At 37.5% G+C, this 675-nt stretch overlaps 1 protein-coding gene across 1 annotated transcript in view; it reads right to left on the bottom strand.

The window, feature by feature from the left end:
• The window catches only part of LOC119585865 (60S ribosomal protein L4-A-like), a 5,129-nt gene that overhangs the window by 2,747 nt on the left and 1,707 nt on the right, over positions 1–675 (bottom strand). The window lies entirely within an intron of this gene.

Here is a 675-nt window from a genome sequence, read left to right as displayed (position 1 = left end):
TCCTTTTTTGGGGTATTGCTTCTTTTAATAAGAACTGCAATTTTCATTCTAGAAAGACATTCAAATTGCTCTTGCTTACTGTATCCATACCATTCACACCTCTCCCCCAGCATTCAGGGATGCCCAGTCACAGCACTTAAGATTTTCTAAAAATTTCTAAAACCAAGTGGGGGTCTCTGGAAAGTGATTCTGGACTAAAGAATTACTTTATTGATCCCACAGCATTGCCTTTCTCAGCAGGATTCAGAATATTCTACTAACTGCCTTTACCTACTTCAGCTTGGAGCACTACCATTTTTCTAAGGAATCAAATCCACACCTTTTACAAATTCTGTCAGCATTTGACATTTTTACTACTAAATCTTTAGTCAGTATTCAAAACTGGATGGAGATGTATCTAGAACAAGGCAAAAGTTTAAAGATGCAGCCTATAATCCTTAACTTGTCGGAGTTGCTTTAAACTTCATCTGTCTTAACACAGATCTGTCAACTTTCCCAGAGAAGCTTGTCAAGTTAAGGCAGTGGACAACCATGGTAATTTCCAGCCAAGACAAATGCTTACAATCACTGCATTAACTCCATCTTATAGACACTGCTAAATACTATAGTTGCAACCCCATTTTAACAAACTTGTTGCTTAATAAATCCCAACCAACCATGCATTGGCTAATCGAA

Source organism: Penaeus monodon, chromosome 20 (assembly GCF_015228065.2).
Source record: "Penaeus monodon isolate SGIC_2016 chromosome 20, NSTDA_Pmon_1, whole genome shotgun sequence".
Classification (NCBI taxonomy): Eukaryota; Metazoa; Arthropoda; class Malacostraca; order Decapoda; family Penaeidae; genus Penaeus; species Penaeus monodon.
This window is presented reverse-complemented; position numbering and strand designations above follow the sequence as displayed.